Source organism: Ptychodera flava, chromosome 14, assembly GCF_041260155.1.
Source record: "Ptychodera flava strain L36383 chromosome 14, AS_Pfla_20210202, whole genome shotgun sequence".
Classification (NCBI taxonomy): Eukaryota; Metazoa; Hemichordata; class Enteropneusta; family Ptychoderidae; genus Ptychodera; species Ptychodera flava.
Genome location: NC_091941.1, coordinates 11,916,991 through 11,934,797, shown reverse-complemented (window position 1 = coordinate 11,934,797; position 17,807 = coordinate 11,916,991). Strand labels below are relative to the sequence as shown.

Below are 17,807 nucleotides of genomic sequence, written 5' to 3'. Positions count from 1 at the left end.
ACATTTTTTGACCAAAAATGGCAAAAATTGCCCCAAAAATACAAAATTGCAGATTTCATAATAATTTCAATAAATATCATTTAGTTCATGTGTAGGAACCTCTATACCAAATTTCAAAGCTATCAGATGAGCAGTTTTGGAAATACACATTTTTTGACCAAAAATGGCAAAAATTGCCCCAAAAATACAAAATTACAGATTTCATCAGAAATTCAATATATATTACTTGGTGCATCTATAGAAACCTGTATACCAAATTTCAAAACTATCAGACCAGTACTTTTAGAGAAATACATTTTTTGACTAAAAATGGCAAAAATTGCCTTAAAAATGCAAATTTGCATATTTCTGCACAATTTGAACAAATCTGAAATAGATCATCTCTAGGGACATACCGTATGTACCAAATATCAAAGCTATCTGACTGGTAGTTTTGAAGAGGAAGATTTTTAAAGATATTTTTACCAAATATGACAAAAATTGCCTTAAAAATACAAATATGCAAATTTCACCATGATTTGAACAAATCTGACTGAAGTCACCCTAAGTAAACTGCATATCAAATTTCAAAGCAATCGGACAAGAGCTTTCAGAGAAGAAGATTTTTTTACCAAAAACACCAAAAAATGCCCCAAAAATACAAATATGCAAATTTCACCACGATTTGAACAAACTTAAGTGAGGTCACCCCAAGTGAACTGCATATAAAATTTCAAAGCAATTGGACTTGCGGTTTCAGGAGAGAAGGCAATTGTTGACGGACGACGGACGACGACGACGACGGACGACGACAGATGACAACGGAATATCAACCTATTTGATAAGCTCCGCGTCGATGACAGCGGAGCTAAAAAAGGGTCAAAAGATAGCAATAATGTCCCTTTAATACACACACTCTTGTCGACAAATCCAGCATTGCTAAAATACTGACGTCATTATTTTAGTAGTGACAAACAAAATTTCAAAAGAAATCATACTTTCTTGTTTTTTCACTTCCTGGAGTCCAGTCTATATTCTACTTGTGATGAATAACAAGAAAAGCAATACATGGCTAAGCTAATCACCAGCTGGTCTATTAGCAAGTCATTACATGTAACATAGTATATCCTCATACTAAAATTCAGTATCAGCTTAATCATCTGAGAAACATACACCACCATATACTTGATGAAAACAGTTATTGATTTCAAATTTCAATTACTGGACTGTCCACCAAAGATATCAGATACTTTATTTCAGAACAAAGTATCCCATTATGCATCACACATCGGCAACATGACTTATAAAGTAATGTGCATGCATCTTCTCAAATGATGAAAAAAGCACAGGAAGAAGAGATAAAAAGTGTTGATATTGGATGGGCTTTTTATTTTCAATTCAAGAAAGTTTTTTCTTTTCATTTCACATCATGTCCCGCAGAAGCTAATAAAAGGGAAAATTGAACTGAAAAAAGCAATGTATTTATAATGAAACTGCTGGTCATCAATAATTTGACATCCATGTTAAAGATAACAACCTCAAATTGTATTGTATTTCGTTGTTCATGATATTCTGTTGACTTTTCCTTTAACAAATATGGAAGACTGCTAAATACAATCTTGGACGATTTCTACAGGCTCCTAACGTATCTATGGTCTGACATGATGTCAGCAGCAACCATTGTGTCATTGTGTACGATTGCACATTTAGAGCTGGGTTATTACACTTTAGCTGTGTATAAAGACCATAACAAAAGACCCTAAAGAAAATGTAGTTACTGGTTTCAAGATCACACCACCTGCATGACGGAGTTGGCTCAAGTCTTTTTTGTTAATTTACTCTGTTAAGATAACATTGTAGAAATTTGCCTGAGCGACAGATACATTGTATTTGAACTCTCAAATTTTAAAAATAAAAAGTCTACCACTTGTGGGTGGGGGGGATGGGGGCTCATTTTTAAAAAGTCTGTATCATACCCTAAGCAGCATCCTTTAAAAGCTTTCCTCGGGGGTGGGGGTGGGAGGTGTTTTGTCACATTATGTATTGTATTAATGTGAAATGTGAACTACCCATGACATTTGCTACTTCTGCAAGGCGCCTGCAGGTACCTGGCTAGGATCACAGACAAATGATGTCAAAGGGCCTAATTGATATGTATGATATGTAAATCAGACACAGCGTCGCTTCTAAACTCGGATTCACAAGCAAAGTTAAAATCAAAACAGGCTGGCAGACGTGACGCTCAGGACAAGTAGAAAAGTAAAATAAGGGAACGTGGCTCTACACCTCCACTATTAAAATATGTTAGGAGTTGTGTGTTTTAACGTTTTGTGGTATGGTCTGATTGTGCAATCATTCAGTGATTAGTTTTGTATAGTATTTTTATGCTGTATATTGTGTTATCTGTTGGCTATTTGGTGTTAGAAATTAGCAAGATTGACTCCATGCGCACTCTTCTAATCATGCAGTACACTGAAATGATGATGGCATATTTCAACCAAGCTACAGCACAGGCATGTTGCACACAACACATCAGACACCAGATGCCTTCACTCTTCCTGTATCTGTGGTTCACATAACATGCGTACAATAGATTGAAATCGTGCAAAGTCACAAACATCACTAACATTGAATCACCCTACAACCTTCCCACATTTCCAGCATTCATTTCACAAACTGTAAAGTTTCAGTTGTGTCACGAGTTGTTGCATCTGGCTGACCAGAATCGAAACAGAAGGGACTGGTTGGACGTTTCGTAGGTGACAACCTGTATTACTCATCAAACAGATTTGTTACTCATGGACTAGCTGTAACAGACTTTGCTCTTCCTTTCACGTTAACTAGAATTAGCACCAATACATATGAAGCACAATGCATCACTTTGCCTACTATGTAGTTGTAAGTTGAAATAGGCATACATTGATTCCAAAATACATCAAATACTCTTGAACCAGATAGAAGTACGACAAATCTCTCAATTTTAGGGGACATCAATTAGGTAACAATGAAGGACTGAGGTACATGTATATTTATAGCCCGACAAACTTGCATATCATTCATATATATACAAAACCGTCTTGGCTCTTCCTGCTACATTTAGTTCTTCAAGCAGTGACTCTGATAAATGACGGTATGAATTCATCATTTTCATTAATTTATACGATTCTTCTCATCTGTCAATCAGAGCCGATTTGGCAGCCTATGCTGGTGGCCGCCCTATTTTGCATAAAACTCTGTAAACAACAGCAAGAGATTCGTGATGCAAGGTTACAAAATTCTAGAATTTTTAACTTCTACACTAGTAAAATTAGATGACTCAAAACATGCCTTTGATCAATCACCGCTGGTTTGAAAATGTAAAGAATGTATTTTGTGCAAGACTGGCCCAAACTCCCAATGATATCCGACCGGCCCTCCCGACGAAGCACAGATAGTTAGGTGTCTTTCGTACGGACATTTTGTGCAGACCTTCCATGTTATAAATGTAAAACATATAAAGAATGTCTTTCATGCAATAAAATGTAAAAAAATGTATTAATTGTAAAGAATGTCTTTCACGCAAGAATAAATGTAATAATATCAAATGTGCAGAATTCTTGACTACTGGCCATGGATGAGACTTACACAATGCGCCCTCAGAAAACCGCCATTGTTTAAAAGAACAGTCTCCTAGCTTATCTGGAAAGGGTGGCATTGGTGGTCTAACGACCTTCCTATGTCTTAAAATAATTACTAGGTGTACCAGAAACAGCGCTCTTTGCAGTAAGCAGTCCGGGTCAGCTCCAAAATTGGAGACTCATTATGATAATGTATTCCGGCATTCAGCCAATCATCGACCAGATTACATCATTAATAAAGTACAGGTCACGCTGGGTCACAAATTACCCACCAAGTGTGATCGGCAGTTTCCGGCCGCTTATTAAGCCCCTGTCTTGTGAATTTCGACGAATTTCGACAGTCAACATAATCCACGTGTTCTGCAGAAGGTCATGTCCAACAAGGAGTCTGATTAGTGAACAAATATTCGAAATATTGACGATTCATTTCTACCCCCAGTTTATCGATTTCGCTCAAGTACCGAGAATCATTTTGTTGATGTTCGTCATCTCTATTAGAAATACTGTTATAAAGGTTATTTGTGTAGGTACGCGTATAACATTTTGCAAGAAAGAAGAGCAATGTCAGAGCTTTAAAACGATACCTGTTTTGTAGTTGTCAAACGCAGACTAAAAATGGTACGCGATTTTGAAAATGTGTTGACAGAGTGGCCACACAACTGTTCCCCAAACGGTAGAATTTGTATCGCTGCCATCTCCGATACAAATGGGGTATTCTGAACGATCTGTGTAGGTACACGATTTATATTCGCAGGACTTCAAGCCAGAGTCTAGGAATCACAGCGATATATGGGGTTTGGTTGTCTTAGCCAGAATAAAACTGGTACGCGATTTTGAAATTGTGTTTTGACAGAGTGGCCACACAACTGTTCGACATTATGACAGAATACGGCGCGGGAGTTCGACACAGTGTGGCGTACGTAACGAAGGACGCATGTGGAGGTTGCCAGGAAATACAATTTTTACTGATGGCGCGCTGGCCGCTGATTGGCTAATGAGAGGGGGGAAATATTATGGTATAGCGTCTCCAATTTTGGAGCTGACCCGGACTGGTAAGTCTGTTAAGTTTAGCAGGAGGCTGCAACTTACACTGAAATGAAACAGGTCGCTCAACTCCCTGACGTGGTCTAGAAAGAGAAACTATATTCTTAACATATGTAGCAGTTTCAGCTTTCTGGTGAAAAATATCTGTGACTTCTCCATGAAAAAGTTTATCACAACAAAAGAAGCTTACTCAAATAATTGCGAATTGACCGAGCAGGAAAATCCACCTGATCAAGAAATAATTCCCTTCTGGCAGAAATTGACGAAGCAATGGCACGCAAAAGCTGAACTGCCAAAGAAGTGAGAGAAAACTGCAAAAATTCCAAACCCTCAGACAACTGGTCATCACAAATATTAGAACCGGTGAAACTGGGTATAAACAGAAGAGGTCACCTGCAAGGAATGCAAAATTTATCTGAGTAAAACTCTGAGAGCTCTATCTACCATAAAATATCCAAGATCAGCCTTATGGGTAAAACTTCTTAAATCCTTGGCTGAAAAATCTGTTTATCAGCTGCCCATTTTGGTGTGGACATAACTTTCTACATTGGGGACTCTGGGAAACTCCTAAAAATCTTATTTAAGGAATATGAAATTATTGTCTACAGATTTTGTGTACTTGGACACTCTTGACAACTTTCCCCAATAGCTGTCCATCTTTGTGCAATCAGTCCTTCAATGGGAACATGAGGAGCACCGGAAACTGTACTATCATCCGCCAAGAAAGACTGACATTGACTATGATCATCTTTAGTACAGGTGCAAGGTCATTGCCAATAGTATTAATAATTCATGCCATTTCCAAGAAAAAGTCTCCGACATGTCATTTTCATATACCTAGCGTCATTTGCCTGTGTTATTAGCTACAAAACAAATTACCCTTCATACATCTGTGTAATATTTTGGGGTATCACGCCCTGGCCAGATATCATGATATCAGCATGATATCATACACCTTATGGAATGATAAATATGTAGACAAAATAATATTCACCATAGTTCTGGAAGTAAAAATGTCTGCGACATCAGAAATTCAACAGAAATTCAATTTTTAAGAACAGCGATTGCTGCATTCTGTCGGGACTGACACCCATGTGATGTCATTTACTGGGTGCCATATGTTTGAGTTCAAATCTAATTTACCTGCAGAAACCTAGAACATGCAAAGCAACATACAAGACCCACAGAGGATGAGGCTGAAATCAAGGTGTAAGAAGGACAACAGCATGACGTAAATTATTGTAATTTACAGTGAACAGGCAGGGAGAACCCATCATCAGAAAAAAATCAACAGAAAAAAATATTATGCCTTTAGGTAGGTCTAAAGTTTATAACCCGCTGAAAGACACTTATTTTATTATCCACTTGCCTGAAAGGGGGGGGGGGGGGGGGGGGAGAGGTAAGTTCACTTGCCAAAATTGGAAAACCACTTGTCCAGTATAATTTACGTGGTTTGAAAAAAGCGAAAACATTGATTTTTCATTTCACACACTTTATTTTGAAAATTATCTAATTCATCAAACTTCATGATGTGGTGAGAAAACATCAGTCACTCTCTAAAGGTTCTCCCAAGACTTCAAAGTGCATTAATATTCATGACCATTAATATTCGTGAAAAAATTCTAATATTCTTTGTGCTTGTATGTTTACTTTCTTAGGGCTTAATGTACAAACAATAACAGCCATTTCCACTGTACCTTCAAGGTATCTTTTCAGTTTTAAAGGTAGGGGAATTGATCCCTGGGATCGAGTTTGTTCTAGTCTGTAAGAGGATTATGAAGGTGTCATAGCCTCTTGTTTTCCATTGAAATTGTTATCTAGTAGGCCTAAGTAAATTTCCTGGCAAGACAATCCAAGGCCTGAACCATGCCTTTAACTGAACTGTACAGAAAGAGAAAAATCTTTGGTAGTTATAAAGGAATGTTTTGAAGCTTCTGAAAAATAATGTTCTTCTTTGTCATGTTTTTACTGTGCTTATATCATCCCTCAAAACAATGAAGTTGGGATTACCATTGCACTATACCAGTATCCTCTCTGTTTTTGTAATGACCTACGTGATCTTTTTTAGTGCTCGTGCGCAGACTCAGTAGAGTTTAAACCAACAACTTCAGGTGTCGGCTAGATTACCATGTGTTTTGAAAGCCGTGTTTCTCAATATCAAATTCACTCCAATTGCTTCTTGACAGAATGGAAAAATTCACAAACAGAGAGGGTGGTTGCCACAGACAAGTACGTTTTGGCTTATTGACCTGAAAAATAAGTCAGTGTTCATTGAAAATTCAAAGACTGGACCCGTTGACACCAAAGCTTGCTCGTGACTTTCATTGCTGTCTTTCTACAATGCCACTCACTGAACTGAACATTGAAGAGTACGTTTTTGTAAAAGTCCCATTTTTTGGTGCTAATTTTCACTGCCGGACTTTATTTTTATAGTGTTATAAACTTTCATACAAAGCACAAAATCCTCAGTATGTCTCCGTTTTTTGATCATATGGTAGACATATTGTGTGACACCCTAACCTTGTATAGTAAGGGCAAGAAACTTTGTGGACATATGCTCAACCAGCTAAACAGCTTATTATGTAAAATCAGCGTACTGTAATTAAGTGGTGGTATTGTTTAAACAGCATTTTCTTGAATGATTATTCCCATGCCAGAAAATTGTGTTTGTTGATCGAACTCAATTTAATGTGATTATAGTATTTCAGCCTGGTTTACTTTCTCATATTTCAAAAACAAAACAAAACAAAACAGATTATCAATAACATCTTATAGTATACACTAGATTTCACTAGAATTTAGAAATATCAACCGATGTCATTGGTGCAGCTCCACTGTCACCATTACAAGAGAACTTTTTCTAAACTCGCACTGGCTTTGTGTACAAACGGAACATTTGTAGATAGCAACACACATATTATCAGAATGAAGGCAGTTCCGAAATGCACGCAATTGCCCATATTTGGAAGCAGAGTGCCTAACTACATCTTTTGAATCTAGCGCACTGTTGTTTACAGTGAAACTTTCTAAATACAAAAGTAGTCTTGGTATTGGCGAGTTCATCAAAACATGGGCACCCAGCCAGGGCGTGATATGTAAACAAAATATACAGATGTGAGGGTATCTTTTCCTATAGCTCTTAACAGGCATGTGAATCTAGGTATATGATAAGAACACTGACAACGTGCAGGGCACTTGTCATAGCTATAACCAGCAGGAATAATCTTCCTACATTTAGCTGCAGCACGAATCGTAGAACCTTCAATTAAAGGAACATCGCATTGACCCACAACTCAAAGCAGTACCAGTAAACCACGTTAAATACAAGAAACACGAGAAACAAACTAACATACAGCTGCAGACTGACTGAACACGTAACTGCATTCAAAAATGTGCAATTCAGAGAGCAGCAATGCACGTGCCACATTTACTCAAAGCAATATTTCTGAAGGCCAGTAAAAATTACGGCAAAGCAAATCTGACTTCAAAAAAAAAAGAATAAATAAATAGGAAAGATAAAAAAGACCATAACTCACGCTCCTAGGAAGGAACAACAAAGCAAAAATGGACATCAAAATACCAGATACTGGAAGGCTGAAAAATGGTGTGTCCCCACACACAAGGAAATGAGAACTGATTAAATATGGCATCTCATGGCGATTTCTGCCTTGGATGAGATCGCGCGTAATGTAAATTTTTGTCTCGTTCTGGAAGGCAGCAAATGAGATTACCCAAATGTAACAGTGACAGGTAAGTAGAAGGACGAAGCAGAAAGGAAGGCAACAGGTATTAAAATGCCTGGGTAATTGTTAGAACCTGACTAAAGAAATACTTGAAAAGAAAATTGTGGGCAGAAACAAATTATGTGCAAAATAAGCGCAATTTATCCAAGGATTCAGAAACCACTCAGTAGGCAACCTTCTTCTTCTTTGTTTGAAAAGTATTCATGTTAACAGCATGTTGGGATTCAAAATACTGGTGTTTCCCTTAATTTTACTGTTGCTTTATCATTGAAAATACCAAATGTCACAAAATGTCATCCCACTGTCGTGCTTATTCTGGTTGCCTAGCAACATGAGGTGTATAAGCTTAGGAGCCTGCAATTCTTACCACTAGTTTCCTTTTGCTACTGCCTTGTTTGCTTCCTAATCTAACTTGACTTTTTCCAAAAGTTAATTCCTTATAAGCCCATGACGAATCATAGTCTTCTCTCCTTGTTATTGCTTGTTCAAATTTCTGCCCTGCTAGAATGATTGACAGCAATAAATTAATCAATCCACTCATGCAATATTGATTGCACAAGGCTAATTATTGTTTCCCTAGCCAAGCATGAATTTCAACATGCATGTTCCTTTTCCCTGTCGATTGATAACTCCCCATGATTCTTATAAATATGAGTCATTAAATGTTCTTTGTCTAGCTATGGGCACATGTACTCTACAAAATATTCAAACAAAAAACCTTGAGTAAGTCTCTGGCTATATTCATTAAAGATACAGCATACTACTCTTGTCCAATGGCACACAGGCAGATGGTTAAGTGATACCATCATTTCATAATTCAAGCTGTACGCACAATGACATATACACACGTCAACAAAATATTATCAAAATATTATATTGATGGCATGCAGATGAAGTCTTCTGATAAAATTTTAATTATGGTTCTAATTAAAAGTGCTATCAATAACATTGCAAATGTGTGGGAGGGTCATTACACTGGTAATTACCAGTACCTATCAGTACGTATGTGAGACAGGATAATTTTCCTTTAACACTTTTACAACAATGCAAATCGCATCACACACCTACAGCTGGCATTATGCGAAGGTTACTCTAAAACATGTGCTTTTAGCCAGCATCATTCTTTAAATAGCTAATTTAAAGTCTGTTGATTCAATAATTTAAAATCCCACTAATTTAAAATGTTCCCTATATTTACTATGGTTAGGAAGTCTTTTTAGCTAAATAACAAACCTGATTACAATGAAACCCCCAAAATGGTAAACAGCATGCATCTAAAAATTCAAAGTGTTTCACAGTACTTATTACATAACATGACTTATGTTGAAGGATCATAAGTGCAGATATTTAGCAGTGACTGCATACAGGCACATGGAGTTTTCAGTATAGAGTACCGTAAAGGAAAAATTCTCTCTGCCTGTACCACACTGGCAATTCCAGGCACCTGTGAAATTGCATTGTAACAGATCATGCAATACGGTATGATATATTTCACACAACCTTCACAGGGTCCAGACACTTTGCACCAAAACTAAGTCACCCTACACATCTTCAGCCCTAAACCATTTCATACCAAAACCACCACCTCCATAGCCACACGCCACTTTACCCCTAGTACCACTTCGTAATAAAACAACTTTGCTCCATGTATAGTGCCATCATAATACTACCAACTCGTCTTAAAACAATAAAGCTATGATATATCACCGCATTGTTTTTATCTGCAGCTTGGAAGCATTAGTGTGTCAGGACATTTTGGCTACCACAAACCATTTATTCTTGGTCAAGGCTATTGACGCATGCATGTCAATAGCCAAGGTGGCTATTGATACGTGCATGGCAAATAGCCAAATTGGCTACTACCATGCCATGGTTCTGAACGATAATTATCCTGACCTGTAAATTGACTATCTTGACATTTAATGTCTGAGTCCATAATTTTTGCCGATAATTTGGTCAATGTCTTGAACCAAGCATATTCTGTTGATCAGCAGTCTACATGGCCGACCAGCACGTCTAATGAAAACGTGCAACATACATCTCTGAGTCATTGTCACCATTGGTCATGGGCGATCTTTGCCTCACATATCTTGTTTGGGGAAAAGGCTAATTTGTGAAGTATTTGGGACTACTCTTTATTGTTGTTGCCAACCTAGGGCTCAAACATTCACTTCCTGGACTATTGGCTTCATCCTGGCATAATGATTACTTGTGTTACGTAAAGTAGTAAAGTATGCGCCTCAAGAGAGAAAGATTAAATATTTGCCCGAACTTTCCTTAACAAAAGCTGTCAACCATTCTCTTACAAAATCAAAAAAATAAAAATAGTGTCAAGGACAGTGTGCTCACATTCAGTTTGAATTTGTCCATTCGAGAAATATTTAAACCAGGAAAAACAAGAATGACAAAAGCAAATAAGGTCTCCAACTTAGGTACTGGAGGTCATCTTTAGGAACATGCATATCAACTTCTATAGCAATGGGACAAGCAGATCCTAAATACATAAGCAAATGTCAACAACAAAAAATAGACAGAGAAGGTTTGAGAAAAAGAAAAGGTGGAAGTGGGTAAAAACATGTACAAGGGATCTGGTAAAAAGTAATGCTACCTCATCAATCTTCTAGACCCTACCCCCTCCTGAATATAAAATGTTCCATCCCTTGGTATTACATAACGCCAGATGACAGGAAATGTATTTACAACCTTGGGAAGTTTTTAATTAATGTGATGAGTGTTATCATTCTAATGTAAACAGCACTTAAGTTAGTTACAGATAGTGAAATGCCTTCCACTGTGGGCGGTGATTACAACATCTGGAATTATCCTGGATCCAAATTTCTCATCAGTTCTTGTATGTCTTACATAGAAAAGTTGCAAAAATTGGTCTGCAATGAAAAAATTCACCTCAGCTTTGTTTTCTGGAATTTTCCTACAAATTGATACCAAATATGACAAAATTATGTTCACAGCCTTCGAAACTGTCTCACAACATATCCTGGGTTGGTGTAGGTCATTTAAGGTCACAAACTGAGAAAATTACCTAAAATATACAAATTTGGGGGTTTTCCAACACTTTGAGCCGGAAATTTATCTAATAACATCCCTCAGGGCTTTATACCAAATTACACAAGCTATCAAACAAGTAATTTTGAGAACAAGTTAGCTTGACCAAAAATGACAATATTGTCTTAAAAATACAAATTTGTATATTTCAGGACAATTTCCACATATCTAACTATTGTCATCTCTGTACGTCTGTGTACCAAATATAAAAGCTGTCTGTCCAGGGGTTTTAAAAAGAAAATACTGTTTAAGATTTTTTGGCCAAAAATGACAAAATTGCTCCAAAATAGTAATTTTCCAAATTTTGTCATTATTTCAACAAATTAGAAGAGTAACACCCTCGCAAAGATCCAACCCAAATTTGAGAGCGATTGGGCTGGCGGTTTCAGGCAAGAGGAATTTTTACTGAAAATGAGAAAAATCACCAAAAAATTCAGCAAAAATACAAAATTAAGGATATCTTCACAATATTCATAAAACTGTATAAGGTTCACCTAAGGTACTTGCAAACAAATTTTCAAATCAATCAAAACAGCAGTTCTGGAAATATTAATTCTTGACCATTTTCACATTTTGTAAGCTCACTTGCATAATTTTGGCAATGCAGACTTCATTTGAACAAAATCCCATCTATAGCCCAGGATGCATCCACACACCAAATATCAAGCTGACATGTGCAGCGCACAGTAAGTGAGGCTACCCACAATTCCCCTTGATTTGTTCACTCAGACATTTTTTGCTAAAGGCTTTTTCAATTTTATCAGTTTCTTAACAATTTTTAACTTACAATTCAAGTTCAGGATTATTTTTTAAGACTATGTTCCAAAATTATTGATTATGTTTAAAATTCAAGAGAAAATTGAATTAGAAGTTGACGTTTGGAGGTGCTAAAAATTGCACACTTGTCAAGATAAAGTTATCAGCAACTAAGATGGTCTCATCATACCACCTGTTAGACATGCAAATTTCCTTTGTTACGAACAGTAAAAAAAATCAATACCCTTTCTTTCGCCAACACAGATGCAACTTATTCCCTTAGTTTCCTTGAAAATATTGTGTATGGCTGTCAAAAATTTATGTCGACAAAATTACAAAATTGCTATCTCCTCCGCGGAAAAAAGGTTCATCTTCTCATTATTCACAGTGAGAAATCAGAAAATTATGATGATCAGAACTATGTTGCCAGTATTTTGAAATATGGACCGAGTTGTTCTGTGTACAGAAGAAATTCGCTTCAGTTCAGTGAGTGATCTCCGTGTGTACAGATCATGGAGGATTGTGGGTAGCCTCACTTACTGTGCAGCGGTTTGCGTGTTTTTGATGTTGACGGACATACTGTACGTACGTATATACATACAGACGCCATCGACTTCAGCTTATACGATAAACTCACATTGGTATAACCTAATGTGAGCTAAAAATCAGAAGTCACTGTGAAAAGTATTGTACCACAGAAAAAATACAAAACATTCACTAGGATCTCCCTAAAACAAAGGTATCACTATTATCCAAAAGTTCCGACGTCAACACCCGAAAGAAGCTCCCTACAAACTTTCCCTGACGAATCTGATAGGCAAGGTCATGTGTATATATAGGTCATTGTGCAAACATTTACGGCAGGTATGGTTAGTTTTCTCAAGTTTGTCTAGGGTCCAAAACTTTTTCTCTTGGGCTCAAATTAATGGGTTCAAGTTGTTTTCGTCACTTGAACAGAGAGATCTGAATTCTGGTTTATGAAATCGAAGACTTTAGTGTATACACAGTTCCTCATAACAAGACTGGTTATTTATAGCATATTACTGTCAGTAAAATTGCCTCGGGTTTATTGGAGGAGAAAGGAAAAAATTGAGACATGATTCTCGAAGTTGGCTGGCAATGTTAGCAGTAAGTTGCGTACAGCCTCCGTGTGTTCCCGGCGTTACACGGGCTAGCCGGCATGTGAGCATTTTTTCTGTTTGTCTATGATTTAATGTAGTGAATAAGTCAGCATATCAAAATTAGACTACAGTATATCAAAATTGGACCACATATATATCTCACATGGATATACTAGGCTTACATTAGATAAAAGATAAAAACAGTTAACTGCCAACTAAGTACAAAGCAGGGATCGAGGTACGGGCCCGGGTACAGGCTGAGCGAATCCTTGTCCCCGGGAATGCTAGTGCTTACAAACAGGCGAAGTTGGTCAGTTTTTGTTTTATTGTTATGTCCCATTGGCCGAAATGTTCCGCACCTGCGGATGCCAGACCCTTGTCCATAACAACGGAGAAAACATCAGTTTTGTAGTCATTCAAGTCACTTGAACTGGACCATTGATACATGTCATACCGTCGTACCGATCGACACGATCGCAAGCATAGCACTCGGAGCTTACGGACATTAACGAGAGCGTTCATGTATGCCTGTCGTTTGAGGGACTGTGGAGCTTAAATACTCGAAATTATCGTGTGTCGTAGCGCATTTCTTTTCATTTTCGACCAAAAATGGTGACTTTGGTATTTTAACATAGAATGCACTTTTAATAGTTTGCTAGTATCCGTTTCAACTCACATCGTTTGGTGTCACCGTTCTCAACTACCGAAAATACAGTCGTTGTGGACTGGCCAGGTGGTAGTGCAGAGAAATATTTAGAAGAGCCAAGTGTAGAATTTGGGACCCAGTGGAGATAATTTGTTTGTGTTCCTGCCAGCCTTATCCGAAGCAGTCTTTGTAGTTTTATCGCCCTCGTTCACGCTGAATATTCATAGACATGGGCACTATACGGTTCTCGGGGCCTTGACCGTATAGTGCCCACGTCAAAACTTGTATGGCCAAAAGCTGGAATGGAAGGTTTAAGACAATCTACCTGATAAGGTAAATTCTGTACCATATGTGACACCCCCTACACAGACTCTGACACCAGGGTTCCTCTGATGAAATACTTACCCTGTTGCCTGCTCTTATTTTGAAATATCGAAAGCAAGACTCATATGAAACCGTTCAATTCATATTCTCGACCGCGGAGTGACGTCAGTAGGTGAAACGCATACGAGCTCGGTGAATGAGAGATCAGGCGATACAGAAGAGCGAATGACACAGAAATTGTATAGAAAAAAGCAGAACTAAAAGTTATGTCATTTAGGTATATTAAAACTTTGAATATTGTTTTGGTGGTTGAAAAATCCGAATCCCTTCACGGTGCTGTGAGGCAAAATGACGTAAAAAACCGCAAGTACCCGGATGACCCGCGGTCGAGAATAAATATATAAATAATTAAATAAGTAAATAAATAAATAACTAAATAAATAAGGATCAGAGTTATTTTTATTTAACTCTGCGTAAAGGAGGAAATGAGTTTGTTCGGCTAGGCTAGGCTAGGCTTAGACTAGGTCTGGGTTTTGGAGTTTACCACATGACTCATGGGGTGAAGAGGTTTTGGTACTGGGTTGTTTTGTTGCGAAGTGGTATTGGTGCGAAGTGGTTTTGGCGCGAAGTGTCTGAGTGCCATTTTCACAACAGATAAAATGAACTTCTCCTTTTATACGTGTATAACACTAAACCATGGAGTTTGCTCCATGACTAAATCAATCGATCAGTCAAGCCAGCCAACAACAATGTGAAGGTTCAAGACAATCTACCTGATAAGGTAAATTCTGTACCATGACACCCCCTAAACAGACTCTGACACCAGGGTTCCTCTGATGAAATACTTACCCTGTTACCTGCTCTTATTTTGAAACATCGAAAGCAAGACTCATCTACCGAGTCCAAAGTGCAGACGACACTTTTAGTTTACTTCAGACATGTCAGACTTACCTCTCTTTACGCTGTTGGCGGCAATCCTACTTTAGTTATAACCTGTTTTCTGCCTATATTAATACATTTTAATAGTGCAGCGATGTTGCTCTCTGACGTGGAGGAACAGGAAAGAGCTAAATATGAAGAGACATTCCTTGAATCTCGGACGTTTACATCCTGTCTGATTTAAATCATGAACACATGCTGACTTCTACCGTAAAGGAGTAAACTCACAGAATGGCGCTAAGCCACACGACGACTCTAATGGCGCGCGTTGCAAGTAAAACATCATATGAAAGCTTAAAAGTTTGGTAAGTTGTAGTGACCAAAGACAAACACTTTAATTAATCTTAGAGGTAGAAGAGAAAGCTTGCTACCCTTCTACCTTCAGTACTTGATCAACGCGGCCGCGGCCCATTACATGTTGTTTTGGTATTACTGTTTTACGACAGTGCCCCGTTTGGCACAACCCAATTTGAACACTGTGTTTTACATTGCGGATAGTTATAACCATTGAGAAGAAGTCATAAGATATTAACATTGAAATCTGGCAGAAAGAGCTCGTAAGGGACAGACAGAAAAACTCGTGTCTGCGCGTAATTTGTTTTATTTATTTAGTGTTACGCTCCGTATTCGTAAGAAGACGAGGTGGCCGAGTGGTTAAGGCGATGGACTGCTAATCCATTGTGCTCTGCACGCGTGGGTTCGAATCCCATCCTCGTCGCCATATTTTTTCTTTCCCTTTTGTCAAATTGCTTTTATTTATACATGCCACTAAAACCTTTCATTCATTCGTATACCCTCCCAAATTTATCTGAACATCAATTATGATTCAAAAGCTCCAAAAGAGAATTCTTATCAACTTCGATGTTGATGAAAAAACTTTTACATGTAATTAGCATCCTACCTTAAAGGCTCATCTGAAATTTTAGCAAAATCTGCAGCTTGAAAAATACATGCAGTCTGACCTTGTACCTGATGCAATTAATGACAATTTCATCATCAATCAAATTGTTGCTTATTTAGATTTGTCCAAACAGCATGCTGCTGCAGTCACAATTAATTCACAAAAGGGGGGGGGGGGGGGGGGGGGGGGGGGGGGGGGGGCTGGAGGAATCCAGATTGAAATCTTATTTTTTCAGACCCCCTCTCAGTACCCTAAAAAATTTTCAAGTCCCCCCCGTCTATATGATCAAAAATTTGAAAGTCTCCCCACCATTAGAGCTGGATATTTATTAAGGATTCGCACAGAAAAAATAAACATGTATTTTGCAAGTTCTGCTTGCAGATGTTCAACACTACCTGTTATTAGCAGTTTTTAGAGCTATATTCCTGAGGAAAATTCTTAAATTGATTTATTTTTAAACACATCATTGGACTCCTTTGATTTATTGGTCAAAGCTGACTTGAGCTAATCCAGGCAACTTGATCTGACACGGCCAATGGTACCTGATTAAGAGCAACCAAAATGACAATCATGAGAGAGTATGCAAATTGAATTCCTGGCTACATTAGATGCTACTTATAAGTTTCACAAAATTCACAATACTGGAAGGATAAAATATCTCATCAAATAAATGTTTTAATCTCTGAAATTTTGGGGTGTAATAATTGTAAATTTGGTAAAATTAAAATAATTCCATTTTAGTCACACATTTTTTCTTTTAAAATTAGAGTCTTTACTGCACAAAGTTTTACTTTCATGTTATTTTATGTTGGGAATGTGAAAATTTAGAAAATCAAGCATGGTGACCCCCATCTTTTTTCTTAATAATATTTGATTATCCTCACATGCCAGAATTCAAAAATCCCTGATAACTTTCACTAGTTTCCTGGTCTTCCATGTGTTGCTCTCTGGCCTCAGGATCTTGTGTACAAGTATGTTTCACTGTCATGAGCGTTACATGACCCAAAAAATTATCAAGAGTTGCAGCTTCTGCCTAGATAATAGGCCTTCTTATTTTTTTTAATTAACATTCATAAATTTTCAGATTTACAAGACAAAAGTAATGAAATGCGACAAAATGGTTCTAGATCTTGTTTAATTATTGTTAACATTAGACAACTAAAATGTTATGAAATTTTCATTGAATTACCCCATCAAACCTTGGACTCCTGAAAAAAGAAATGAAAAACTGTCAAGGTCCCCCCCCCCCCAACTACAGGCAGAGCAAAACTTTCAAGTTGTCCCTCTACTACCCCCAAAATTTTCAAATCCCCCTGAATTCCTCCAGCCCCCCCCCCCCCCCCCCCCCCCCCCCGCCAACTGTTTTTTGTGAACGCAGCCTTACTTTGTTATATTGTCATTCCTTTGAAACACATGATGAAAATATATCACAAAATGAAAAGTAAGTAAAACAGGATGTGATAATTGTTTTCAGTGTAGATGGTATCTGAAGATCTGACACCATACAGCTCAAACCATGTTATTTTATGTCTTGAAGCATTAAAACATTACTAAACTTTCAAAGTGCACTCCAGTGACAGTAAACATCGCTTTTGCTCATGGATATTGAATGATGATTTAATTTGTCAAACCACAGATTATTTCTCACATTTGGAGATCTTAAAACATTAACCC

General features: G+C 37.6%; 1 protein-coding gene and 1 non-coding gene across 4 annotated transcripts in view; one reads left to right on the top strand and one right to left on the bottom strand.

The window, feature by feature from the left end:
• The window catches only part of LOC139149369 (protein dispatched homolog 1-like), a 152,178-nt gene extending 136,755 nt beyond the window's left edge, over window positions 1-15,423 (bottom strand). For 2 of the 3 annotated variants that reach the window (XM_070721096.1, XM_070721094.1), the window contains exon 1: window positions 15,245-15,423. The gene's annotated coding sequence lies outside the window, so the exon portion shown is untranslated. Of the gene's footprint in view, window positions 1-7,821; window positions 7,897-15,244 lie in introns of those variants that run through there. The other variant, XM_070721095.1, reaches the window with a different exon arrangement.
• A 445-nt stretch (window positions 15,424-15,868) lies between these two features.
• Window positions 15,869-15,950, top strand: Trnas-gcu (transfer RNA serine (anticodon GCU)). The gene has a single exon. It is a non-coding gene; the product is annotated as a tRNA-Ser (tRNA).
• The last annotated feature ends 1,857 nt before the right edge of the window (window positions 15,951-17,807 follow it).